This window comes from Amblyomma mixtum, chromosome 3, assembly GCF_055824585.1.
Source record: "Amblyomma mixtum isolate Tamu chromosome 3, ASM5582458v1, whole genome shotgun sequence".
Lineage (NCBI taxonomy): Eukaryota > Metazoa > Arthropoda > Arachnida > Ixodida > Ixodidae > Amblyomma > Amblyomma mixtum.
Genome location: NC_143014.1, coordinates 217,242,129 through 217,269,975, shown reverse-complemented (window position 1 = coordinate 217,269,975; position 27,847 = coordinate 217,242,129). Strand labels below are relative to the sequence as shown.

General features: G+C 50.8%; 2 pseudogenes; one reads left to right on the top strand and one right to left on the bottom strand.

Moving 5' to 3' along the window:
* The first annotated feature begins 9,024 nt into the window (after positions 1-9,024).
* Positions 9,025-17,172, top strand: LOC149353683 (uncharacterized; annotated as a pseudogene).
* Positions 17,173-19,013: 1,841 nt separating this feature from the next.
* On the bottom strand, positions 19,014-22,070 carry LOC149353682 (uncharacterized; annotated as a pseudogene).
* Positions 22,071-27,847: the final 5,777 nt, after the last annotated feature.

Here is a 27,847-nt window from a genome sequence, read left to right as displayed (position 1 = left end):
TCGTCACTTCCTCTAACTGCTCTTCTCTAGACGCTACCTCCACTGCCTCTTCGAATGTCTTGGGATTGTGTGATAGAGCAAATCTCCTTACCGGATCGCGGAGCCCATTCAGAAAAATAGAGGTCAGCTGCTCCCTAAGGATTTCGCGCCTCGCTTCTCTCTTCGACGTGTCATCGCCATCAACGTCCTCAAAAGCCTCTGTTCCGAGCCCAAGAAGCCGGACGCCACAACCCGTCAGAGTACCGCCAGCTGAGACGCCCAAGAAGCCTGACGCCACAACCCGTCACAGTCACCGAAACGTGGGACCGCCACCAGGCTGAGCGCCACCCCCGCCAGAGCAGCCGAGAGCGAGGCAGCGGTGACAGCGATGAGCGGAAGACAGCGGTGAGCGGAACTCCCAGTTTCACCTTCAGGCAGAGTGAGAATAAATTAGGTTGATTCGGAGGCGTTGTGTGTTGACTCATTTCTCCTCGCTTCAGCAGAACCCGTAGATGGCAACAAACAACTGTGTTGCATTGTGACTGACCCCCGACAGGCGGGAACGTCACAAGTGGTGGCAGCGGTGGGATCTTGCTGAAGTTTTGGTGCGAGACCTTTAACCCTCGTACCCGAGGAGAAAGGGGCCAACATGTCGCTGCAGGAATCACCGAGTCTTCTCGAAGGGGTGATAGGAGCAAATGAGATGCTGTTGGGAGCTGTGATTCCATCATTCACGGGGGGTGATAACGGTCCCAAAATAAGGGACTTTCTGAAAATTTTAGAGCAGGTCGGTAATCTGGGAGGATGGCAGGAGAAACAGTTAGTCGGGATGGCGCGATGTAAGATGGTCGGGGCTGCTCTGGACTTTGCATGGTTGGATGAGGAGGTGGCAGGTGCGACTTCGTATAAATCGTTTAAAGCGTTCGCGCTGAAACGATATGATACTGAGCCGGCGTGCAGGAAGTTAGAGAAGTTTATAAATGCAAAGCAGAACATTGGTGAGAATGTGCGCTCATTCGCGAGCCGGCTTCGTAGGCTCGGAACAGAGGCTTTTGAGGACGTTGATGGCGATGACACGTCGAAGAGAGAAACGAGGCGCGAAATCCTTAGGGAGCAGCTGACCTCTATTTTTCTGAATGGGCTCCGCGATCCGGTAAGGAGATTTGCTCTATCACACAATCCCAAGACATTCGAAGAGGCAGTGGAGGTAGCGTCTAGAGAAGAGCAGTTAGAGGAAGTGACGAGCACGAGCACCGCGACTGTCCGGCTTGTAGAAAGCAGAGGGGAGACGGGTGATTTTCGTGAACGTCTGGATCGGCTGGGAAGCTGCTCGAAAAGGTCCTTCGGATACGTGAGGGCCCTCCATCTGGGCAGGCGCGAGAATTGAATGGACGCGTCAAATCAATCGCCTGCTTCTCGTGCGGCAGGTTAGGGCACATCTCACGTTTTTGTCGTCTGCGTCAGATATCGCACGGGCACATTTCAGGGCGCTTGGACCACTCCGAGCAGCGTAAGAAGGAAGGCGAGGGGAGCCCTGAAGGTATCAAGCAGTTAGATAAAACATCTACTGAGAGCCGTCACGAGCGAGGGTGTTCAGAAGCGGCAGTGAGCCTATGCACGGACAAAGCAGAAGGAGTTCGCGAGCCAAGGGAGACCGATCGCCATTCAGACGCGCTCAGCAGCGCGGCGGACGCAGGGCTAACCGAGGTTCCTCCTGTGATTGAGCAAACCCGCCTGTACGAGGAGCAAAGGAAAGATTTGTCTGTGCTAAAATTGATAAACGAGTGTGACAGCTCAGAAGGAAAAAAGTCAAGATTGTATCATTTGGACTCTTTTGGTATACTCCGTTTCAGAGACAAAGCGCACGGTACCGCAGATCGAGTAGTTGTCCCTTTGCTAATGAGGAGTGAAGTTGTGAGGTTATGCCACGATATGGAAGGCGGATCACACTTAGGATTTCAAAAGACTCTCCATCGACTAACACCAGAGACACTGTGTCTGGCTCAAAATTATCGCCCCGTCCCGTCAGCGAAGGCGGTTGTGTGGAATGCAGCGGGCGCAACACAGAGACGTGCGAAATAGCCAGAGGGCTAAGGAGGAGAGGCCGCGCGGGGAGCCCTGCGCGACCACACGCATCCCTGCGGCCCGTTGTGCAGCGCGTCCCCAACTCCCCCCCCCCCCCCCCCTTTGGCGCAGAGACAGGCACGTTTGTGCGTTTGTGTGTGCACGCATGCGCGCCTGCAGACGGCCTTGTTGCGAGGTACGGTCTGTGGACTCGGAGAAGGCTAGGAGTTGGGTCTTTATTAAGGGAAGTTAACCAAAAAGAAAAGAGGGCCCCAGTTCCTTGGAAAGTACAGACTGGCTCCCCGAGCAGCTGCTCTCTTCCGCTGCTAGAGGAGGAATCTCTTTGTCCGTTGACGGCCAAGTTTTCGAATGCCGTGGTCGCGTGTCCAAGCCGCGGTTCTTGGAAGAGACCACCCCGGGTTCTGATGCGAGAAGAGAGAGGACAGCCGTGACCCTCATAAATATGTCAACTTCGAGAGGAGTGCGTCTTCGGCTGAACATGAGACCCGCGTTCGCGAAGAGGCCGGCACCCTGCGGCGCAGAGGGTAGGCCGGGACGCTCGCGGCAAAAAGAGTTTCCCGGAGTTCGCGGGCCCTCTGGCCTGCATTGTCTTGCAACGCGACGGCCTTACTAATGGCTCGAGGTGGCGAGGGAGGCCGGCAAGTTAGCACCAAGAGGGCTCCCAGCAGAGGAGGCGAGGAGGACACCGAAGGAAAGAAAGAGAGTTCTCAGTGAGACGCGTTGGAGACAGGAGAGAAAAAGGAGAGAACGGGCAGAGACGGGCGAAGTGTACGGACAGAAGCAGATCGCACTGGTCTGTAGTCGGTGAGGCCGGACCCGAGGGCATCCGTTGCAAACTGACCGCCAGCCGAGACGCCCAAGAAGCCTGACGCCACCACCCGTCATAGTCACCGAAACGTGGGACCGCCACCAGCCTGAGCGCCACCCTGCCAGAGCAGCCGAGAGCGAGGCACCTGTTGGCCGGACTGCACCGCGACGCCTAATACAAGACAGCGGTGAGCGGAACTCCCAGTTTCACCTTCAGGCAGTGTAAATAAATTAGGTTGACTCGGAGGCGTTGTGTGTTGGCTCATTTCTCCTCGCTTCAGCAGAACCCGTAGATGGCAACAAACAACTGTGTTGCATTGTGACTGACCCCCGACAGGCGGGAACGTCACAAGTGGTGGCAACGGTGGGATCTTGCTGAAGTTTTGGTGCGAGACCTTTAACCCTCGTACCCGAGGAGAAAGGGGCCAACATGTCGCTGCAGGAATCACCGAGTCTTCTCGAAGGGGTGATAGGAGCAAATGAGATGCTGTTGGGAGCTGTGATTCCATCATTCACGGGGGGTGATAACGGTCCCAAAATAAGGGACTTTCTGAAAATTTTAGAGCAGGTCGGTAATCTGGGAGGATGGCAGGAGAAACAGTTAGTCGGGATGGCGCGATGTAAGATGGTCGGGGCTGCTCTGGACTTTGCATGGTTGGATGAGGAGGTGGCAGGTGCGACTTCGTATAAATCGTTTAAAGCGTTCGCGCTGAAACGATATGATACTGAGCCGGCGTGCAGGAAGTTAGAGAAGTTTATAAATGCAAAGCAGAACATTGGTGAGAATGTGCGCTCATTCGCGAGCCGGCTTCGTAGGCTCGGAACAGAGGCTTTTGAGGACGTTGATGGCGATGACACGTCGAAGAGAGAAGCGAGGCGCGAAATCCTTAGGGAGCAGCTGACCTCTATTTTTCTGAATGGGCTCCGCGATCCGGTAAGGAGATTTGCTCTATCACACAATCCCAAGACATTCGAAGAGGCAGTGGAGGTAGCGTCTAGAGAAGAGCAGTTAGAGGAAGTGACGAGCACGAGCACCGCGACTGTCCGGCTTGTAGAAAGCAGAGGGGAGACGGGTGATTTTCGTGAACGTCTGGATCGGCTGGAGAAGCTGCTCGAAAAGGTCCTTCGGATACGTGAGGGCCCTCCATCTGGGCAGGCGCGAGAATTGAATGGACGCGTCAAATCAATCGCCTGCTTCTCGTGCGGCAGGTTAGGGCACATCTCACGTTTTTGTCGTCTGCGTCAGATATCGCACGGGCACATTTCAGGGCGCTTGGACCACTCCGAGCAGCGTAAGAAGGAAGGCGAGGGGAGCCCTGAAGGTATCAAGCAGTTAGATAAAACATCTACTGAGAGCCGTCACGAGCGAGGGTGTTCAGAAGCGGCAGTGAGCCTATGCACGGACAAAGCAGAAGGAGTTCGCGAGCCAAGGGAGACCGATCGCCATTCAGACGCGCTCAGCAGCGCGGCGGACGCAGGGCTAACCGAGGTTCCTCCTGTGATTGAGCAAACCCGCCTGTACGAGGAGCAAAGGAAAGATTTGTCTGTGCTAAAATTGATAAACGAGTGTGACAGCTCAGAGCGGAAGACAGCGGTGAGCGGAACTCCCAGTTTCACCTTCAGGCAGAGTGAGAATAAATTAGGTTGATTCGGAGGCGTTGTGTGTTGACTCATTTCTCCTCGCTTCAGCAGAAGAGAGCAGCTGCTCGGGGAGCCAGTCTGTACTTTCCAAGGAACTGGGGCCCTCTTTTCTTTTTGGTTAACTTCCCTTAATAAAGACCCAACTCCTAGCCTTCTCCGAGTCCACAGACCGTACCTCGCAACAAGGCCGTCTGCAGGCGCGCATGCGTGCACACACAAACGCACAAACGTGCCTGTCTCTGCGCCAAAGGGGGGGGGGGGGGGGGGGGGGGAGTTGGGGACGCGCTGCACAACGGGCCGCAGGGATGCGTGTGGTCGCGCAGGGCTCCCCGCGCGGCCTCTCCTCCTTAGCCCTCTGGCTATTTCGCACGTCTCTGTGTTGCGCCCGCTGCATTCCACACAACCGCCTTCGCTGACGGGACGGGGCGATAATTTTGAGCCAGACACAGTGTCTCTGGTGTTAGTCGATGGAGAGAGTTCTTTTGGTCCATGCCTAGGCCTCCCGTACACAGTCCTTCACACGGGTTCGCTACGACAAACCTTTGTAACACATGCGGAGAAGTTGAAACAATAGACCATTTTCTCCTCTCCTGCCGGCGGTTCGCATTTAAAAGAAAACAGTATTTGGCGGTCCCTCTTTCGTGGTTAGGACTCCCTTTGTCTCTGCCAGTTCTGCTCTCTTTTGGTGCGAGCGCCACGGGATTCTCGTTAAGCACTATTTGCGGCTCCCTTCATGATTACATCATTGCAACTGGTCGCTTACTCTGTTAACTCCATATAAAATTCCACCGCATGTCCAAAAGCGTATTTTGTTTTATTCCTGCTATATCTAATTTGTTTATTTATTGTAAAACTTTAACAATTCATCCTCGGCTGGGACTTCCTCCACTCTGCGCAAGCTGTAATTACCTGCTGTCCCCCTACTCTACAGGCTTCTGAATCCGACCTTTCAGCCGTTTCTGTCCTGCCTTCTCATCATCTGGTTACCACCGCTGATCATGTACTTTACCCTGGCTGCGAAGATGTCCTCTCTGTTGCTTCTGCCCACGTCAACGCTGGGGACGTTTTCGTCACACCAAGCCCCCGTCTTCTGTCAAGGGGCATCTTTCTCGTCGCGTCCCTGCTCCGCTTCACCAATGGGTCTTCACTACTGACTGCCTTCAACACTACGCCGGAACCCATTCTTCTGCGTCAAGGCACAGCCATCGCTTCTGTGGATACCACTCAACCTGTGGCCGTTCTTTCCTCTGCCCCATCAAGCTTCGCTCCTTCGACCCCTGCCTCTGCCTCTGCATCTATTTCAGCTGCTATCAGCCCCGGTCTCACACCGACTCAAAAAGATGAATTGTTTGCCGTCTTGACCAAGCATGCCGCTTCCTTCGATACCCAGGCAACAACCTTGAGCCAAACCACCGCAGCTAAGCATCGCATCTACACAGATGGTTCGGGCATCATTCGCCGTCGCCCGTATCGTGTGTCTTCTAGTGAGCGCAAGGTTATTCAAGATAACGTAGCCGACATGCTCAAGCGCCACATCATACGCCCTTCTTCGAGTCCTTGGTCTTCGCCTGTTGTGCTGGTTCAAAAGAAGGATGGCTCAGTACGCTTTTGTGTTGACTATCGCGCCCTTAACAAGATCACTAGAAAAGATGTTTATCCGCTGCCTCGGATTGATGACGCCCTCGACTGTCTCCAAGGTGCACAATTTTCCTCCAGTCTCGACCTAAGATCCGGATACTGGCAAATACCAATGCATGAGGCCGACAAGGAAAAAACTGCTTTCGCCACTCCCGACGGATTATACGAATTCAACGTTATGCCGTTCGGCCTATGCAATGCTCCGGCCACGTTCGAGCGCATGATCGACACCGTTCTCCGAGGCCTGAAGTGGAAAACGTGCCTATGCTACCTCGACGACATAGTCATTTTTTCTTCGACTTTTTCTGAACACCTTGTTCGTCTCGATGAAGTATTAAGCGCACTTTCTGAGGCCGGCCTACAGTTAAACACCAAGAAATGTTGCTTTGCTTCCACTTCTATCAAGGTACTCGGTCACGTCGTTAGCCAGAAGGGTGTAAAGCCTGATCCCGACAAAGTGGCTGCAGTTTTGCATTTTCCTCGCCCATCGCGCGTCAAAGACCTGCGCAGTTTTCTGGGGCTAGCGTCATACTTCCGGCGCTTCATACGCAACTTTGCCTCTATTGCGGCCCCTTTGCATAAGCTCCTCTGCGCTGACCAGCCGTTTGTTTGGTCTGAGACCTGTGAGGTCGCTTTTACTACCTTAAAGAAGGCTCTCACATCTGATCCGATACTGGCACATTTCGACGACAATGCTCCAACGATTTTACACACGGACGCCAGTGGACACGGCATTGGTGCAGTTCTTCTGCAGCGGCAGCACTCTTCGTGCGAGCAAGTCATCGCCTACGCCAGTCGTACACTGACTGCAGCGGAGCAGAACTACACGATAACTGAGCAAGAGTGCCTCGCTGTTGTCTGGGCCATTCAGAAATTTCGCCCTTATTTGTACGGCCGCCAGTTCACAGTTGTCACTGACCATCATGCCCTGTGCTGGTTGTCCTCGCAGAAAAACTTGTCCGGCCGCCTCGGCCGCTGGATTCTCCGTCTCCAGGAATATGACTTTACCGTCACCTATAAATCGGGCAAGAAACACCAGGACGCCGATGCGCTATCTCGTTGTCCCCTCGCCCAAACCCAACCACCGCATCCGCAACCCGTGTCCTCCGCATCCTCAAACTGCCTAACTACCTCTTCGACGGCTATTTCAACCTTGACCGCCGCACCCATTGACTTGATGCCAGCTCCCAGTCTTGGCGATCTCGCCTCAGCGCAGCGGGCCGACCCTTACTGCCGGACTCTTATCGACCGTCTGAGCGGTGCTACGCGGCTACCGAATGCCCGCCTACGTCGCCAACTTAACTCTTTCAAGCTAGTCGACAACATCCTTCTTTGGCACAATTACAGCCCCTTCGGTGATTCCTGGGTGCCTGTCGTACCCCGTTCTCTTCGCCGAGAAGTTTTGCAGGCCTTTCATGATGACCCCCCGGCTGGCCACTTAGGCTTTCAGAAAACTTATGACCGCATCAAGCGCCGTTTCTTTTGGCCTGGCCTCTCAACCGCTGTTGGAAAATATATTGCGTCTTGCATCTCTTGCCAACGTCGTAAACGGAGCACGTCTGCCCCTGCGGGCCTTCTACAGCCTCTCCCCTGTCCTTTCTCCCCTTTTGAAGTCGTTGGGATTGACCTCTACGGTCCCTTACCATTAACACCAACGGGCAACCGTTGGATCGTCACTGCCATCGACCACTTTACTAGATACGCTGAAACGGCCCCTGTTCCTTCCGGCTCTGCTTCAGAGATCGCCCACTTCTTCCTGAACGCCATCCTTCTGCGCCATGGAGCTCCTCGTGTCCTTATTAGTGACCGCGGCAAGTCCTTCCTCTCCAGCATCCTTGCCGAAGTTCTTCACGCCTCCAGAACCGTGCACAAAACCTCTTCAGCTTATCACCCTCAGACCAATGGGCTCACAGAGCGCTTTCATCGCACGCTGTCCGATATGCTAGCCACCTACATCCAGCCCGACCACACCAACTGGGACACCATGCTTCCCTTCGTTACCTTTGCATACAATAGTGCCGTGCAAAGAACCACCAACTTCTCCCCATTCTTCCTTGTGTATGGACGTCAGCCTACCTTCACCCTCGAAGCGTCTTTCTTCTCCGCCCCCTCAACCTCTTCCAGACTCTCTCACGAACAGTTTACTTCTCGTCTTACCTACTGCCGTGCCATTGCCCGCCTGAATACCGACGCCTCCCAAGCCTCCCGGAAAAACACCTATGATCTCTCCCACCGTGCCATATTTTTTCACCCTGGTGATGAGGTACTGCTGTGGACTCCAGTGCGTACCCCGGGATTGTGTGAAAAATTTTTGAGCCGTTATATTGGTCCGTATACTGTACTCGAACAAACGTCCCCGGTGAACTATCGCGTTGCCCCTGTTCATCCTGTTAATGATCGTCGTTGCCGAGGTGCCGAGATTGTTCATGTTTCCCGCCTCAAACCCTTTGCCCGTCGCCCTACTGTGCTCTAATCTGCGCCCGGGCCGGTCGCTTTCGTACGCGAGGGGAGAAAGTGTAAGCACAACATGCGACCTTCGTCTTCATCTGTACATATCCATCATCATCGCTCAAAGCACAACATGCGACCTTCGTCTTCATCTGTACATATCCATCATCATCGATCATCTTCTTCTTCGAAGGGTTGGTCGCCATACTTACGGGTGCCATTAAAGCTCGCTCCATCCTGCGCTCTGTCTCCCGCCTCACAATATTTTCTCATTTCAATCATTCTACTATCTACTTAGATTTTTTTGCCCCTGCGCATATACCTCCTTGGCATTCACCACCGTACCTTGGCCAATCCCCCCGCGTGGGTATGTGCCATTTTCATGTGGAGAAGAAGAAGAAGAAGAAGAAGAAGAAGAAGAAGAAGATGGCGAACAACATGGCGAAGGATGATCACAGCTGGGTGGACAACGATGGCTCGGTTCCGTCGCCCGCTTCCTCCGAAGGTCGCCAGGTAGACACCGCTCTTCCACATGCTCCCCGAGTTCATTCCTCCCGTATAACAGTCGTTTCCTATCTTATCCAAGCTTGTTATCAGCATTACCTTGTGGAGATGCCGCGTAGTCGATGACACTCAAACCCCCGTGAAATCAAATAGGCTCGCGATATACCGCCGAACGAATTGCCAAGTTCTGGAGCGGTGAAAGGAGATACAATTCCTGTCACGCTTGAGAGGGTTGTAGTATTGACGACGCAAAACAATCCACGCTGGACGGTCCTGATGGCCGTTCAGCTTTTTCCAGGATTAAGAAGTGACACATAGCGCATGATCGGCCTACCTTGATGTTTTACGAATTGGAAAAACAGCGCACTCAAAGACGAGACACAAGAGAAGGACAAAGGACAGCGCTGGTGTTTTGTCCTTCTCTTGTGTCTTGTGTCTCGTCTTTGATTGCACTGTTTTTCCAATTCGTAAAATATGTACCAACCAGCCCGTATTTGCCCTCTTCTACCTTGATGACTCAAGCTCTTTTCGGTCAGCAGGTGAACGGGAGACATTTCGGTTGCGAGTTAATACAGCGCCGGCCTTGCTGACAACGTAGGAAGTCTCGCATGTCCTGAAAATAGAGTACTACCAGTTGCAGCATTTCCATGGGGGGGGGGGGGGGGGGGGGGCACCGCTATGAAAGACGTTTCGCGCCAGATGGCCAGCTAGCCGCCTAAAAATACAGGTGCCCCAATCGACGCGCTCGGCTGTCAGACGAGACACGCACATGTGTTGGCTCTAAGCGTTCTCTGGCCGCGACAATCATGACAGGTGCTGTGGAAGGTCCTGCTTCGCCGAAGCCCGGTCATCACCCGGCGCTTGGGGGCCTGCTGCGGCTGCTGCACCGTGGAGGCTGCGGCACTCTTCGTGGCGGCCGTCACCACCGCCGTAGTGCGCGGCTCGTCAGCGCCAAGTGGCCTCAGGCGGGCAGGCCGTGAAGGGCGCGACTTGCTGTCCGCGCTGTACACCACGCGCTGCAAGTCGGCCGCCTGCCAGCGCTACGCCCTCGAGCTCAGCGACTCGCTCGACTTGAAACAACAGCCGTGCGAAGACCTGTGCGGCTTCGTGTGCGGCCGTTGGCCACAGCAGGGCGGTTCGGTGCGCTCGCGAGCTGCATTCGACGCCAAAGCGCAGGCGCTCGCCTCAGCGTTCTCCAACCAGGAAGGCGACCAAGTGGGCGCCCTCGTTCGCGCGTGCTTGCGGCGAGACCTTCGCGACGACGGTCTGGAGCAGCTGCTGCAGTTTCTGTGGGAGCGAGGCTTGCCCTGGCCCCGCACACCAACCCGCCCATTGCTCGAAGTGCTCTTAGACCTGTCGGCAAACTGGAACTTGCACCTTCGGTTCCGGGTGGATGTCACGGCTGGCGACAACGAGCGGCTCATCGTCCAATTCCGACAGAGTCCTGAGCTTCTTCAATGGATCGACGAGCAGCATATGAGGCAGGGCACCGGCTACGATCTTTGGATGACGAAGGCCTTGGAGCTTTTCGGAAAGCCCAGCCATAGTAGCAACGCCAGCCTGATCCTTCTTATCAAGGCCATGGACAATCTGATCACTCATCTGATGGGCGCCACGGTACAGCAGTGGAAGCCACCCGTCGTAACCTCGGTGGGAAACCTGTCGCTCCACGCACCGCTGGGTGCAGGCAAATCTTGGCTCGACGTGTTCGAGCGGAGCCTTGTGCTACCTGAAGGCAGTGCTCTCAGAGGACGAGACACCGTTCAGCTGTTCGACCGCGACGTGCTTCAGACAAGCCTGTACCTGATCGGGCTGGACTCCGAGACGGAGACGCACCTGGCGCTCAGCGTGGGGCTCCGCGTCGTCGAATTCAGCAATTATTTGACCCTTACCCTTAAAGGCCCCTGGGGGGATATTCCATAAGGGCGGGGGGGGGGGGGGGGGGGGGAGTAGTACAGTCAACATGACATACATTGGTGGGGAGAAAAAAAGGACCCAATAAAAAAAACACACACAACAAGAGCATAAATAGAAATAATGTCACGAAACTGAAATGAAACAATTTATACAGCAAGATAAGACATCAGACGTTCTTTAAAATTTACTGGATCGATTTCATTGACAACAGATTCTGGAAGCCAATTCCAGTCTTGAATAGCAGCTGGCAAAAAAAGATTTGTTAAAGGCATTAGTTGATCTGTGCAAACGTTGAATGCTCATGGAGTTGAATAAACGGGATGGCGTGCACACAGGAGGGACTAGAAGGGACTCGTGTAGGTTAGGAAAGTTGTGATATAATTTGTGCAATAAACATAAGCGCGAAACTTTGCGTCTAAGAGCTAGTGGGCTGATAGCGATGGATGACTTGATAGCAGTAATGCTGTGCTGAAAATCATCATCTGAAGTAATAAAGCGTGCCAGACGATTCTGGATGAATTCAATGGTGTTATGTAAGCTTGGTGAGCAGACCAAATTGCTGACGCGTACTCAAGTTCAGTGCAAATGAGTCTCGTATGCAAGCTTACGTATTGATTGTGGAGACAATGAAAGTGACCTTCTAAAAAGCCCCGTGTTTTTTATGTATCAGCAACGAGTTGAGTGATGTGTTTATCCCATGTCAGTTTGCTGCTGATTGTGACACCTGAGTACTTGTATGATTCAACCTGTGAAAGGATAGTTGACTGAAGAGAATAAGGATATGTAATATTAGAATGCTTGCGTGAAATCTGCGTAAGTTTGCACTTCGTGATGTTAAGCTCCATCAACTATTCGGAACACCAATTTGTAAGTCATTTTGTAGCATAACCTGGACATCGTGCGAGGAAATGCGACGATATAACACACAGTCGTCCGCGAAGAGACGAATGGACGAAGATATGCCGGATGGGAGATCATTGATAAATATGAGAAAGAATATAAGAATTATTCGGCTGGGTGGTTGCGACGAGTCTTGAGGAGCCGCACGGCGCTGCCGACGGCTGGAGGACGCCACGTTGCCTCTCGCAGGTGAGCAGAAATCTGTGCTCAACATGGCGCTAATGCTTCAAGGCGGTGTCTTCATTTGGGCCAGCAGCAAAAGCGGGAAGTTCGGAAAAAAAAACAGGTAGACTTGCTGCTCGTAATAAGCACATTTACACGACCACCGTGCATATAGCTTTCCCCAGGACGCAGAAATGACAGGAATAATGATGAAAGACAGCAACGTGGACGAGGAACCGAACTATAGGGAGGGGGCCGTTTTCTAGTTCTGCAACCCTTATTAGGCACCCTCGGTGGTAAGCGACCATGGGTAGCTCTCGCGCCGATGGAGCAATTTAGTTCATTTTTGTACAGTTTAACGTCATGAGGAGCAGCGCCACAGAAGCGTTATGCATGCCTAACCATCACGCAACGTTGTGGACTTTCGCAGATAGATCCTACCTATCCCTGGCCGAAGACAGAGATCTGGTCGTCTCTGGCACAGAAGTCTTTCTTAGCTTTACCTGCAGTCCATAATTGCACACATGTCGGCATGATATACAATAAAGCCGTACGTTTGTAACTCACGGACGAAACAATTCACAGAGGCAGCATTAGAAGCTTTTGATCCCTTTATCGGAAGTGTCATCATTTCCGGTCTGGTGACGTCACTACTCTCCAGCCAGTGGACGAATTTTATGACCGACGACACATTTTTCTCCTCGATGAGGCCTATAATGCTATCGCATTTAAACGCTGCACACCGGTGCAGCCGTAACGATGGTAATGAGTCCCAGCTAGTGCCTCGTAATGGCGCTCGTCTATTCCAGACACTCTGACTGTGATGTCTGTGAAAACTACTGTATACAGGCCTGCTCTGTATATTCCTCGTAAAGAAATTAACTTTGGTGAATTGCACAGTAAGTCACGGGGAGGCGCAGCCTCAAATGAGGTATAATGCGTGACTGCCGTCTGCCTGATCCTTACCATGCATGACAGGCAGTGGCGGTCCCAGCGATTGGTTCTAGGGGGGGGCGGAAAGACTTCCGTATACCAAAAAAAAAAACAGAAACAACGATTTTTTATTTGCACTCTATTTGCAGAGCAATTTTCGGGCACTTTGTTGTTTAAAAATCATTGGCGAACGATAAGATGTTATACTATAACTCGTGCTTTGAATGCTAACGGTTACGTGAATAATATTCATATGTAATGCATATGTATTTATGATTTATGTACGAATATAGCTCACGTAACCATTAACTTATATTATTCACATATATTTACGCGGCGGTCGAATTACGATCGAGGAAAAATTCTAGCGGCCCGCGTACTGTGCGATGTCAGTGCGTTAAAAAACCCCAGGCGGTCATTTTCGGAGACTTTCGTTACGGCGTCCCTCATAGCTTGAGTCGCGTTGGGACGTTAAACTCCCATAAAACGCACAAACAGAATAGATATATTTATCTCACAATATTTTAAATTCAATGATAGTGCCAGCCATGAAGCGCAAAAGGAACTGTGAGGGCACGGCAGGATCACGATACCTCGACAGTCACGTACGAAGTGAACTCGTACAACTACCAACCTGTTGTATAACTAACACTGCTGTAAGACAGTATTAGCTTAAAACGTAACTTGCCAGCAGTAGAAAACTGGTGTGAAAAATGGCAAATGTGTTTAAACATTGCTAAATGTAACGTCATGCATTTCCATAGACGCTCCAACTTAATATCACATAGCTACTTTATCTGCGGTTCTCGTTTGCATGCTACTAAAGCATACAAATATCTTGGATTAAACCTGTCTGACGATGTTACGTGGTCAACGCACATCAACCACATCACTACAGCATCCAGTCGATCCCTTGGCTATCTTCAACGCTCAAAGCGTTTGCCCCAGCACATATAAAATTACTAGCCTACACCTCATTAGTGCGCCCAAAATTATAATATGCAGCCGCTATTTGGAACCTACATGAGGAATACCTTTCTGAGAGCATAGAAACTATCAAACTCACGCAATTAGATTTGTTCATTCCGATTATTCATCCTGCACAAGTGTAACCGATCTGAAGAACGGATTTAGTTGGCCATTATTAAAGCACCGTCGAAAAATAGCAAGTTTAGTCCTTTTTCATCGTTTCTACGATTAATTTCCGTTAAGCATCTACGTCACAAAACACTCCCCGTTTTCAGCTCGTCACAAAAATAGTCGACAGCCGAAAAACACAAACATTTGCGCAGCCTTTCTTCGTCCGAAAAGCAAAAGACTGGAACGGGCTTCCCAATGCGACTGTAGTAATAGAAGACACACTTGCATTTAAAGATAAGCTTACATTTTTAGACACATTTTAGGTTTTCGTGTACCTTTACCCTCTCACGTTGTCCTATTGCACTTTGTTTTACTATGCGGTTTTCACTGTTCTCTAATCTGTTATTGAATTCTTACCCACCGTTTAGCGTTTCTTCCTGTCTTTTATTCTTGTCTTGTTTTTTTCTTTTGCATTCGAAAGCATTTGAGCGTTTTGCATTTTGATTTTCTGAGCTGTTTGCCTGTTTCATTTATATTTTGAACCTTGATATTGGCATTGTACAGAATACGTTCGTTTTTTTTTAATATCTCTGTACAACCCAACCCTCATGTAATGCCCCGTGTTTGGGGTGTTTGAGGTACTAAAATAAATAAATAAACCTGTAGAACGTAGAATTGTGTGAAATAAGGCTGCAGCTAACAAGGTGAACGTACGAAGTAGGGGATTACTTGACGCATCACGGACGTCAAAGCTCTCCATTCTACGTCAAAAATCACATCATACCCTACGAGAGCCCAAAAACGGACGTTCTGGAAAACGTCAACAAAAATAGCGCAGGAACAGAACAAGGACAAGAAAGGACACAGACGAGGGCTAACTTCCAACAGTTTATTGTGAACCGCAGGGCGGTGAATATATACGACGTGGCGATGCATTGCACAGGCGCAGGACAAAATTTTCAATAGTTTCTCAGATAATGTAGTTCTTTACGAGATAATCCAACAGACGGTTTCGCGATGCACAAGTCACCTAGGCTATCTATGGCTTCTGCTTCAATAACTTCACGGGCAAGTTTGCTAGGGTTCTTGGCGATGACATTGCATAATTCATAGAAAGGTACACAATCTTCACAGTTTCTACAGTGGACATCAAGAAAAACCCCTCTTTTTTCTTTTACATTGTAGCGATGCTCGCGAAGACGTTTGTTCAGGCACAAGCTTCCACTCTGACCTATATATTTCTTTCCGCATGTCAATGGTATGCTGTACACAATTGATTCCATACATTCAACGAACTTTGTTCCATGCTTCGTGGTACACCCACTCTTTTTCGCAGGGCCAGGTCATGTCAACTTGCAGAGTTTCTGCAGCTTTTCAGGAGCTGAAAAAATTACTTTGACATTGGCCCGTTGTCCAATCTTTTTCAAGCGATGAGACAAACCATGAATGTATGGAATAATAGCAACTTTTTGCATATTTGCTGAAACAGGAGGTGGAACATCTAGGGGGAACAGATCTGTTTCAGAAGAATTACAGCAATATTTGCAAGGAAAATGTGCAAAGGCTTTTTGGGGAGGAAGGTGGGTGGGGGAGGGCGCCCCCCCCTCCGCCCCCCCCCCCCCCCTTTAGGACCGCCACTGATGACAGGTGCAGCACTTGGTGGGGCCCGCCTGGCACGACCTCCTGCTCATGCAGCACCACGACGGAGGCAGTGTCGAAGCCGTGAGGAGCGTGCGGCAGCGCGCTAGGCCTCCACGCCTTGTCCCGTCGGGAGGTATTCATCTTGCTTTTGAGCTATTCTAGATAACGACTCTAAAAAATTTAGAGCTGGATCGATATTTCAGAATTGATAGTAACGCAGTAAAAACCACATAAGGGTGATACAAATAAGATACAGAAATTTTCATAAGAGACAACTCCGAGGGTATTTTCTACACTCGTCGCATGTAAAATACTACGATAAATCCAGGTGATGAGCCTGTTTCGGTGGATGTGGAGCACTGGCGGTAGCTAAATATTATGCAAGCAACGACTGCTTATGATAGCTCCTCCTGGGTGAACAACGTCTCCGACGGTGCCGTGGTACGCCATGCCCGAAAAGTCTGCCGCGTTGACCTACTGAACGCTAAGAATGCAGTCTCAACCCATGTGTTCAGGAGAGAGGGGTCCAGATTTCGAGTTTTCATCATCATCTTTAAAAGAGGGACAGCCAGATATTTTTTTTTTATATATTGCTTGGCCTCAAAGTGTAGTTAACTCCCGCTGAACGCGATAGCTTGTCCCCGTCTGACGCCAGCTTGCTCTTCTCATGGCCGCTGCCGAGCAAACCGCACAGATGCTCTGGAAGTAATCGTCTCGCACTCGTGTGACTTGCAGTCATCCGCGCAAACACCCAGGGCCATATCACGTGGCCGTCGTACGCATACAATTACATCATCAACTTGCGCACACAGCTGACGCTGCTACTCTTGTCACATTACATGAGCGTCCTTCAACTTTTTTACTACTTTCACGACTCCCAATACCATATTCCTGTCCCATCGCAGTGATACACCTGCACCGGAACGTGTCGGAGGACGTCTCGTCGGTCGATGCAAACGCCAGCTTCTGCTCCACCTGGCTAGCGCTCAACGAGGCTCGCTCCATGGAGCGGCGAGACCCCGACGCGCCGTTGCTGCTGGAGCCGCACTCGTGGCTCTTCCCTTTCTACCACGAGGACCTCCCCTTGGCCGTCAACTTCGCCGGCCTCGGAGGGCAGGCCACCCGGCGGCTCCTGGACCACGACTCCTCCGCCCTCTTCCCAGAGAGCTGGCAAGACCGCGAGACCCTGCTTGTGACACTGTCGGCCATGCGCCTGTTGGGAGGAGAACGCGCCGAGACCGAGCGCCTCTTCATTGCCTCCTGCCACACACAGTGAACGGGCCTCGAAGGGGCACTGGGCTGGAGGCGCCGGGCCGTGCCCTTCTGCAACGAAGCCACAATGCAGCTGGCCGCCTTCAGGGACGCCGGTGTACCCGCCGCTTTCCGGCTGCGAAGAGGGCGCGAAGAGCTGCAGCTTCCCTGGCGCCGAATGCGTGATCCTTTGGTCAGAAGCTGGTTCTGGAGCAACGTGGCATTTCGGCTTCAGGAAAACCGTTCGTGAGCGTATTAAAGTGTGCCTGCTGTCTGGAGGAGAGCGCGCCTTCATTTGAGATCATCCCGAAGCGAATTTATGTGTAAATCTATTACAGGTGCACTGAAGAGGAATCTGAACTCTTCTTTTTGCCGCGGGAACTCAGTCTACACGTTCCGAGCATTCTTAGAAACCTCGATTTATTGCCCTGTGTGGCCGATTTCCCTAATTAAATCGAATTAACGTCCGGCTCCCGCCTTTTTTTTTTTAATTCTGCCTCGTACGGTGGGTGGAGTCGACCAACGCTGGGAGTGCCTTTCACCCAGTCCCGTGGCGGCTTGCCGCTCTGCCATCGGCGGAGTAATACGTAGTAGTCCGTAGAAGCAAATAGTCCGCGCGTATTTTTATTTCTGCGGGCTTATTTTGCGGTTATATTATCTGCAAATGAAACTATTCACGGAAACCTAAAAAACAAAATGAAGCGAAAGCAAAGCCTCCACGGAGCTGGCTGAAGGGCACTCCACGCGTTGGTCGACTCCGCCCACCGTACGAGGCAGAATTAAAAAAAAAAAAGGCGGGAGCCGGGCGTTAATTCGATTTAATTAGAGAAATCGGCCAGACAGGGCAATAAGTCGCAGTTTCTAAGAATGCTAGGAACGTGTAGATCGAGTTCCCGCGGCAAAAAGACGAGTTCAGATTCCTCTTCAGTGCACCTTTAATGTGCAGTAGTGTGAATAAAGAAGCAGTTTGCCTGCTCAGAAAAGCATGCGCTATGTATAGTCATGTGAGTACATGTGCGCGATATTTGAGGTTTTCTGTGTAGCAAGTAAATGGGAATAGGGTCACGATTTCGTATGAGGGCGACGGCGTGGACGACAGACGAGTATGCTGACGTGACACTGGAATGAGCTCTCTAGTGGTCAAGCTTGTGGCCACAAAGAATATAGCAACATGGCAGCAGCCATAATGGCGCTGAAAGGTCGTCGTAGTCCATAATTGCCATAGATCGCGGACAATATAAAGAGCTTTGTTTCGTGGCACTCAATAATTATTGACGAGGCACTAGCTGGGACTCATTACCACCGTTAGGACTGCACCGGTGTGCAGCGTTTAAATGCGATAGCATTATAAGCCTCATCGGGGAAAAAAATGTGTCGTCGGTCATAAAATTCCCCCACTGGCTGGAGAGTAGTGACGTCACCAGACCGGAATTGATGACAATTCCGATAAAGGGATCAAAAGCTGCTAATGCTATCACAGACAACTCAGTGTGATAAGGTGCCTCTGTGAATTGTTTCGTCCGCGAGTTACAAATGTACGGCTTTATAGTATATCATGCCGACATGTGTGCAATTATGGACTGCAGGTAAAAGAAAGAAAGACTTCTGCGCCAGAGACGACCAGATCTCTGTCTTCGGCCAGGGATAGGTAGGATCTATCTGCGAAAGTCCACAACGTTGCGTGATGGTTAGGCATGCATAACGCTTCTGTGGCGCTGCTCCTCACGACGATAAACGGTACAAAAATGAACTAAATTGCTCCATCGGCGGGAGAGCTTCCCATGCTCACTTACCACCGAGGGTGCCTAATAAGGGCTGCACAACCAGAAAACGGCCCCCTCCATATAGTTTGTTTAATCGTCCACGTTGCTGTCTTTCATCATTATTCCTGTCACTTATTCGTCCTGGGGAAAGCTATATGCACGGTGGTCGTGTAAATGTGCTTATTACGAGCAGCAAGTCTACCTGTTTTTTTCCGAACTTCCCGCTTTTGCTGCTGGCCCAAATGAAGACGCCGCCTTGAAGCGTTAGCGCCATGTTGAGCACAGATTTCTGCTCACGTGCGAGAGGCAACGTGGCTCCAGCCGTCGACAGCGCCGTGCGGCTCCTCAAGACTCGTCGCAACCACCCAGCCGAGTTATTCTCATATTCTTTCTCATATTTATCAATGATCTCCCATCCGGCATATCTTCGTCCATTCGTCTCTTCGCGGACGACTGTGTGTTATATCGTCGCATTTCCTCTCACGATGTCCAGGTTATCCTACAAAATGACTTACAAATTGGTGTTCCGAATAGTTGACGGAGCTTAACATCACTAAGTGCAAATTTACGGAAATTTCACGCAAGCATTCTAATATTACATATCTTTATTCTCTTCAATCAACTATCCTTTCACAGGTTGAATCATACAAGTACTTAGGAGTCAAAATCAGCAGCAAACTGACGTGGGATAAACACATCACTCAACTCGTTGCTGATACATAAAAAACACTGGGCTTTTTTAGAAGGTCACTTTCATTGTCTCTGCAATCAATCCGTAAGCTTGCATACGAGACTCATTTGCACTAAACTTGAGTACGCATCAACAATTTGGTCTCCTCACCAGGCTTACTTAGCATAATTGAATCCATCCAGAATCGTCTGGCACGCTTTATTACTTCAGATTATGATTTTCAGCACAGCATTGCTGCTATCAAGTCATCCATCGCTATCAGCACACTAGCTCTTAGACGCAAAGTTTCTCGTTTGTTTATTGCACAAATTATATCACAACTTTCCTAACCTACGCGATTATCCCGTTTATTGAACTCCATGAGCATCCAACGTTTACACGGATCAACTAATGCCTTTGACAAATCTTTTTTGCCAGCAGCTATTCAAGGCTGGAATCAGCTTCCAGAATCGGTTGTCATTGAATGAGATCCAGTAAGGTTTAAAGAACGTCTGATGTCTTATCTTGCTGTATAAATTTTCATTTCCCTTTCGTGACATTATTTCTATTTATGCTTTTGTTGTCTGTGTGTTTTTATTGATTCTTTTTTCTCCCCACCAATGTGAGTCATGTTTAATGTACTACTCCCCCCCCCCCTTTATGTAATACTACCCCCCCCCCCCCCCCGGGCCTTTAAGGGTCAAATAAATAATGAATGATGATCATGAATTCGACGACGCGGAGCCCCACGCTGAGCGCCAGGTACGTCTGCGTCTCGGAGTCCAGCCCGATCAGGTACAGGCTTGTCTGAGGCACGTCGCGGTCGAACAGCTGAACGGTGTCTCGTCCGCTGAGAGCATTGCCTTCAGGTAGCACAAGGCTGCGCTCGAACACGTCGAGCCAAGATTTGCCCGCACCCAGCGGTGCGTAGAGCGACAGCTGCCCCACCGACGTTACGACGGGTGGCTGCCACTGCTGTACCGCGGCGCCCATCAGTTGAGTGATCAGATTGTCCATGGCCTTGATAAGAAGGATCAGGCTGGTGTTGCTACTATGGCTGGGCTTTCCGAAAAGCACCAAGGTCTTCGTCATCCAAAGATCGTAGTCGGTGCTCTGCCTCATATGCTGCTTGTCGATCCATTGAAGAAGCTCAGGACTCTGTCGGAACTGGACGATGGGGCGCTCATTGTCGCCAGTAGTGATATCCACCCGGAACCGAAGGTGCAAGTTCCAGTTTGCCGACAGGTCTAAGGGCACTTCGAGCAATGGGCGGGTTAGTGTGCGGGGCCAGGGCAAGCCTCGCTCCCACAGAAACTGCAGCAGCTGCTCCAGACCGTCGTCGTAAAGGTCTCGCCGCAAGCACGCGCGAACGAGGGCGCCCACTTGGTCGCCTTCCTGGTTGGAGAGCGCTGAGGCGAGCGCCTGCGCTTTGGCGTCGAATGCAGCTCGCGAGCGCACCGAACCGCCCTGCTGTGGCCAACGGCCGCACACGAGGCCGTACAGGTCTTCGCACGGCTGTTGTTTCAAGTCGAGCGAGTCGCTGAGCTCGCGGGCGTAGCGCTGGCAGGCGGCCGACTTGCAGCGCCTGGTGTCCAGCGCGGACAGCAAGTCGCGCCCTTCACGGCCTGCCCGCCTGAGGCCACTTGGCGCTGACGAGCCGCGCACTACGGCGGTGGTGACGGCCGCCACGAAGAGTGCCGCAGCCTCCACGGTGCAGCAGCCGCAGCAGGCCCCCAAGCGCCGGGTGATGACCGGGCTTCGGCGTAGCAGGACCTTCCACAGCACCTGTCATGATTGTCGCGGCCAGGGAACGCTTAGAGCCAACACATGTGCGTGTCTCGTCTGACAGCCGAGCACGTCGATTGGGGCACCTGTATTTTTTGGCGGCTAGCTGGCCATCTGGCGCGAAACGTCTTTCATAGCGGTGGCTAAACGACAGCTTGTAAGGCGTGATTCTGCCGTCGCGTACCCCCCCCCCCCCCCCCCCCCATGGAAATGCTGCAACTGGTAGTACTCTATTTTCAGTACATGCGAGGCTTCTTCGGTTGTCCGCAGTGCCGGCGCTGTATTAACTCGCAACCGAAATGTCTCCCGTTCCCCTGCTGACCGAAAAGAGCTTGAGTCATCAAGGTAGGCCGATCATGCGCTATGTGTCACTTGTTAATCCTGAAAAAAAAACTGAAACGCCATCTGGACCGTCCAGCGTGGATTGTTTTGCATCGCCAATACTCCAACCCTCAAAAGCCTAAGAGGAATTGTATCTCTTTTTACCGCTCCAGAGCTTGGCAATTTACAAGGGTCCTTCTAATGCCCAGCAGCAATCCCCGTAGGTATGTAGATCTTTGGCAAAAGGGTGTACTACTTCTGTCCTCGTTGCTTTGTAGCCCGCTGCACGTCGAGTTCGGTGGTCTATCCCGAGCCAATTTGATTTAACGGGGGTTTCAGTGTCATTGGCTATGCGGCATCTCCACAAGGTAATGCTGATAACAAGCTTGGATAAGATAGGAAATGACTATTATAGGGGAGGAATGAACTCGGGGAGCATGTGGAAGAGCGGTGTCTACCTGGCGGCCTTCGGAGCAAGCGGGCGACGGAACCGAGCCATCGTTGTCCAGCCAGATGTGATCATCCATAGCCATGTTGGTCGCCATCTTGTCTTCGTTCTTGACCTTCTCCTCTTCTTGTTTCACTGCTTCTCGTTTTCTTCCTTTCGCGTGCGCGTCCATCAAGGCATGCTAAAAAATGGCAGTAGACTTTCTCACTGTTGCTGTTGACGTTATAATTGAATGTAGTACTGCTTCTGTATGTTAACTACCGTTAAAAAAACTGTGGCAAAGTGTAATGTTGAAAAAATTGGTTCGCCTAACTTAAGGTGTGCACTTATAGATATGCACACTTTAAATTTTCACTTTCTCTCTGTGCAGCTTTCCAGAAGTTTCTAGAGGTATACGGATCCTTTACTTAGCCCAAGTGCGTAGGATTTGCTCTAATCTGCACGTCTGTTTGGCTGATCCTCGCAAGTAAAAAAGAAAAGGATATGTGGGCCGGCCAGGATAGCGAAAAAGAAAGCAAGTACAGCCTGATTTTTTTATTTGGACTCCCCGCTCAGTCAGTGCGAACTTAAAACATTACATGCATTGCTTTCGAATTTGCACATAAAGCCATTGTCCCCTCTTTGGTCGCGTAGTTAACAGGTTGCCTGTAGCTTCATCGTCCAATCTGTCAGCCTATACCCTACTGTTACGTTCTTATCCTTTTATTTTTGTTTTTTATGTCCTCGAAACGCTTCTGTTTCCAGCGATTCACCGTCTGTGTCTTGGCCGTTCCCCCTTGTGGGCATGTGCCATTTTTATTTGAGGCTAACCAACCAACCGTTTGCTATCAGCTGCAGAGTTGTGGCGCAAACACGTACGTACATCGGTGGTATTTAGCCAGCACTGTACGTATATGTTATTTACGTGAGTCAAAGTTCCTCTATGTGCATAGAGCGGCAAACAGCGGGAGAAAGAAGAACGTATAGCATAGACCACGTTCTGCCTATCTACGTCGCCTGCAGGACAAATGCCTCTCCGGTATCCCTCCTGTGCCATCTGCGGCCATGCACCTCATCCTCGCAAACTTTGTAATCTCATCTGCCCACCTGATTCGCTGCCGCCCTAGACGAATATGCGAAACTTCGACTTCCTTTGTCTCTTTGTGTATACTTTTTTTTTCTCGGGCGCACCCTGCGCTTTTCAGATACCCTTCATTAATTACAAGCCCTGCGTAACATCCGCCTTCCTTTACCTCCGTCGTTGATAAATAGCTCCTAATGCTCATAAACGACTCACAATTGCTCATAGTAACTCGCCTGAGCTATTATATAGCTACGAGATAATACAGCTATGCGGTGGCAAGCCAAAAAATTGTACTACACGATGACACGATGCCATATGCGTTAATGACCGGTGGGCCTAGCGCGAGAGCTCCGTCCCACGCCACTGCCTGCTTCGTCGTCGTCTTGTTAGTAGCAATATTTTAAAGCACGTCATAGCTCCTAGCTAATAAACTTATAATATTTGTAGCTCACAAATAGTTTTCGTTCGAAAAGCAAAGGAGGTGCGGATAGGGGCTGACACTTTTTTTTTCCTTTTATTTACCCTAAAGGTCATGTTGAAAACGCGTGCATCTAAGCAAGCGTTTTAAATTTCTCGCGCTAGATATGCTCAAAGCAGAAAAGAGTATTCAGGGCACAGCTATTTTCAACGAAAGTTAGGAAATCGGGAGCCTCACAAAAGTCTAATTGAAATTTCACGAATCTCGAGCGATTATAAAGTTAATAAAGTTGGAGTATAGAGGAAGAAGGTAGAGTGGGTCAGGGATCAAACACGGGTTAATGGCATCCTAGTCGAAATCAAGGGGAAGAAGTGGGGTTGGGCAGGGCTTGTAATGCGAAGACGAGATAACCGATGGTCCTTAAGAGTAACGGACGGAATAAAAAACTGGGTATTTAGTTAAAACTCCATAAGATCTACAAGTTCCTTTTTTTTTTTGCTTCCTGTGTAATCTGACCTCGCGGTCGGACGCCCTGAACATTGGAGGTACAGACGTTGTGTTGCATATAATTGCGTTCGTTTATAATGCGTGAGCCAGTTACTGTGCTGCAACGGTGCACTTTGTTGCGGGACGATAGAACGGAAGTGGCATACAAATACACCTGTTTTGTGTTCTGCTTCCATTCTCTCGTTCCGAACAGCACAGATGATTAGCCTAACGGCGTACAGTTAGGTCTATATGTCACGACTGGCTTGTTGCAACACGTGTAAACACATATAGGCCTTTGTAATGCGAGCGTTGCCATACTGCTGGCTGGACTGCTTTGTGCGCCTAGAGCTGCTGAGATGAACCGGTTTCTTAATGATCCTGTGTCCACACTGAGCACAAGGAGATGCAATCGCAGACTCGAAAAATGAATTTTAGATAAATTTAATGAAATCAACTGTATTACGGGACCTACTGGGTTGGTCGTCACTGGGGCTGCGTCGGCGTGACGCGTTTCAAGGGCTGGCTGTCTGCCGAGGCCAGGATGGGGATTCCTTGCAGTTGCGCTTCCTTCGTGTTCGGCTGGCCGTTCTACTCCGAGCTTCTAGGTGTAGGGACGCGTTGGCGAAGGCCGAACTCAAGCAAGGGTTAGACCCCGGGCTCTCAGGTCATGGCGCCGGCCCGGTCTTCAGCCTTGCTCTCCTCCGCCCGTCTCCTCCGTCTCGTACGCTAGCTTCGATCGCTCGTCCTGTTCCTCTCGCCGGCTCCTTCTTTTTAAACCTCGGTTTCTTTGTTACGCCTACCCCCTCCCCTTTCGCCACTGTCCCTGGCCGCTGTCTGCATTTCTCTCCGCGACCACCGGCCGCTGCTTTTGTCAACCCCCTTCCCGGTGGAATCGGCGGCAACCAGTTATGGCAACAAGGGTCGTCGCATAATACAAATATGGGAGTCATTCCGCGTGGACACGATGCCGGGATGGCGTGGTCGGTAGCCTCCGGGAAACGTCACTGACCGGGGTCTTGCCATGGTGCACGTGCACGAACCGTCACAAATGATAGCGCCACGTGTAAACGACAGTCCAGCAAGGCCCCTCTTGAAACCACTCCCTTTCGTTGTTCTCTGTCTGTGCACGCCAAACTCATCCTCACGTGAGGGCTGAGACCCGGTCCTGGCCAATAAATCTCGCTACAGGCTGTCACCTGGATAGGGGTCAACTTTCCCGCTATTTCTTTCTGTAACTAGTTTTTAAGATGTCACGGATTTTAAAATGGCTGGACAAAGAACCAATGTGTGAGATACGTTGGCAGGAAGAAATGGTACGGTTGTTTCTTATCCCCTTCCAACTAATTAACAAAATGCGCTTGACTCTAAAGTGAATATTAAAAGTTTTGAGCAATTAATATTTGCGAATTAACCAATTAAGCTGATAAAATACTCTGAGAAGTACCACATGGCGGCACACAAAATGCCGTTGGTTTCACCCATCTACGGTGCACCGCTTTTTTTTTACCTTGTGTATACATTAGTACAGCTGCACATGCATCGGCGAGCCGCGCGTGACTCCAAGATTCCAGGGATTCGGTGTCGTCGCCTCCGCCGCTGGTCCTACGTGTTGCCATCAGCGGTGCACCACGGTGGCGCTCCTTGCTGCAGAGTTGAAAGGCTGGCCTGGCCGCCGAAGACCATTGCGGACCGTCCTAAAATGACGAGGGGAGGCACTCCGGCTCATCTCAGGTGCTGGGCGCAGACGTCGCGTTGATGAGCGTGACACAGAGCTACAGTGAACTTAGGTTGCAGGCTTCAAGGCTGTCCACTCGTTACAAAGACGGGTACTTGGTCGACGGGGACATCAGGGACATCTCGGCTGCCGAAATCGCAGTTGCCTGACATCAGGCCAGACCAGACAAACTGAGGGCTCATGGGCTTGTCCACATCACTACAAGAAAGATGAACGTGACCCATAGCCGTAGATTCCCCCTCTCTCTCTCGCTCTCTTCACAATGCCGTCCTCTTTTCCTCCCTAGCCGCAAGCCAACAGTTTCCCGTCACTCCCAAAAAAGGGGACGAGGCGGCTCCGAAACGTTCGGATTTTGAAAGGGCAACTGTCCAGGGGTCTGGACATTTTTGAAAAACAAGCCCACTACATAGATGAGGCATCGAAGATAACCTCTGCAAAATACTAGAGCCATACGCGCCCCGAAAAGCTGTAAAAAATTGAAATCAAAGCCCGTTCGTTCTTTCCTTCCAGAAGCAAACGTCCTCATCCTCTGCAGCCGTCGGGTTGACGTCATACTAAAAACCTTCAAAAAGGCACTCCATTGGTGCGTCGTTCTGACTGACGGGCGAAGGGGGGGGGGGGTGGGGGGGGGGGGGGCGTAGCCGGTTCGTCGCGTGGTCTGCTCGTTGTGCGCACGCTTTCCGCAGCGCCTTCCGTTTTCGCACACGCCTACAAGCGCTCTGACTTACACCATAGGAGGAAGGGCGATATTCCCTTGTGGAGCTTACTCAACGAGGCTTGAGAGAGAAAAATCTCGAGGAGGGAATGGAAGAAGAGGAGCATGGCGAGGTAGCTTGATTTGCGATGGCTGTAATTACGCTATGAATGAGTCTTTTCAAAAAAATATTTGCGGCCGCGCCTTCCGGGGACGATGCCTCGCTACCAGAGAGGTACAAAATATTTTCGACCAAGAGGTGGGCAATTGCCCTTTAAAGGGCAACTGACTACCCTCTGGTAGGTACAGGTGGAAACAAAAGTAAACGGAGCGCCTTCGAATCTTCTTCACTAGTTGCCATATTGCTATGGTATGGGACAAGTTTCTTCATTTTGCAATAGAGAAGGTGTGATTGCACTTGGGATGGAATAGCTTGCTCCGCACATGTACAACTTTCAAAAAATAATAATCTAATCTGCTAATCTCAAGCCATAGTGATTTAGAGAGGAACTTGAAACCTTTCTGGTAAATCAGCAATGACTGAATATCTACTGCTTTCTCACCGATGTTCACTCTTTGCACCTCGACCGTGTCTCGGGTACAGAGCGCGGGGACTCAGCTGCTCTCGAAAGCCTTGTTACCGAGCGCAGTGCCGGCAATTAAACAATGCATCTCAGCCAGCACACCTCCAGCTCTGTGGCTGCAGTGCCTACTCGCAACTCGCATCTCCACACACTTCTCCTGTCGTCCAGAGGTTTGCAGGAAAGAAAATGTGTCATGCAAATGCTCTCAAGCGTCGAAACCAATGAAGACAATCAGTTTAGGGTAAACCTACACGAATAAAGTGCTGTGCCGCAGTTTATATTTGCAAAAGGACCAAAGCAAGTTCATGAGGTTATTTCGCTCCTTCATCCTGGTATCCTTCGACTCCACTTTTTAAGAAGAATGAGGGGCTGTCTTACCAGAAAAAAAAAAAAATTATTGCTTCTCGTCGGCCGTCACGAAAGCGATCACCTTCAAGTTGACCACAGCAGTTTCGCGGCACCTCGTGTTTATCTCAGCACGTCATTATCGTGTCACATAGCATGAACAAGCAGTGGTTATTTGCCTGCTTAGTTCCCAAGAACAGTGGTATTACAAATAAAACAGATATGCGCAAAGCCTCTCCGCTCCGCGTGTAGCAGACGAAGCGCTCGGCTGGAAACAAGAATCGACTGCAGCGACGTTAGTTCGCGTGACTGCCACTGAGGGCACATTTTTGGTGGAGCTGCGAAACTGTGATATCGAGGCTCTAGTCATTGCTGCACCAGGTAGCGTCCTCCAGCGGTCGCGATGCGCATTTCCGCGGGTGGTATTCTCGTGTAACACAACCTGCCAGGAAGGGGGAGTTGATCATATGTGACCAGATTTTCTTTTACGACCGCGCACTTCACGCACTTCATTTCGTAGAGACCGACCTCATTCGTAAAGGTGCC